The following is a 930-nucleotide window of genomic DNA, read 5'->3' on the forward strand; positions in this document are numbered from 1 at the left end:
TTGTCCACAGAAATTATAGTTGACATGTTTAAATTTTCTCATTAAACAAATTTATTCAACATTATGCTGAGTGAAAAACACCAATCACAGAAGTTCATCTACTGTATGATTTCATTTATAAAATATTTTTGAAATGACAGAATTTTTTTAAATGGAGAACAAGCTAATAGTTGCCAGGTGACAGGGATGTTGAGGGGAACAAGGGTAGGTGTGACTATAAAGAGGTAACTGTGAGAGAGATCTTTATGGTGATAGAGTACATCTGCATCTTGATTTCTGTGATGGTTACATGAATCTATATGTGCATAGAAAATCACATAGAAACTATATATGTATATATGTATATATGTGTGTATATATTATATATATAAAGTATACATCTTGAAATATATATATATTTCAAAATAAAGTTTAAAAAATGTATCTATTGAGGTAATATAGCACTCAACTCCATGAAGCTCTAGAATCATACTGTCAAGACTGGAATCCTGGCTTTACCTCTTACTAGCTACCAGCTATAAGACCTTAAATAGAGCCAGAAAAGTGGACAGAAGTTATCCTTCTCAGCAAAATGTAGAAAACAGTCTTCCCTACCTCTTATATAAATAACTTAAAATGTCTCCTGGCCTCTAGGAAATGCTATTTAAGTAATTTCTATCATCATCACCATCATCAAAATTATGCATTTCATGATTCATGGAATCATTGATTTGTCTTAGATTATCAACTTATCCTATATAGTGACTGCTTAAGACTACTATCTCAACCTGTTTATTATTACCATCCTTCCTTTCTCTTTAAATGTGTCCTATTGGGATTATAAAAGATACAGGCACCTTTTATACTTGGATCCAGGGCACGTTGGTCCCAATCCACGTTGTATAAACTCAAAAAATGATTGACAAAAACAATCAAAACTAAAAAAGTTAG

Source organism: Mustela putorius, unplaced genomic scaffold (genome assembly GCF_011764305.1).
Source record: "Mustela putorius furo isolate JIRA1106 unplaced genomic scaffold, ASM1176430v1.1 tig00003834_pilon_pilon_pilon, whole genome shotgun sequence".
Taxonomy (NCBI): domain Eukaryota; kingdom Metazoa; phylum Chordata; class Mammalia; order Carnivora; family Mustelidae; genus Mustela; species Mustela putorius.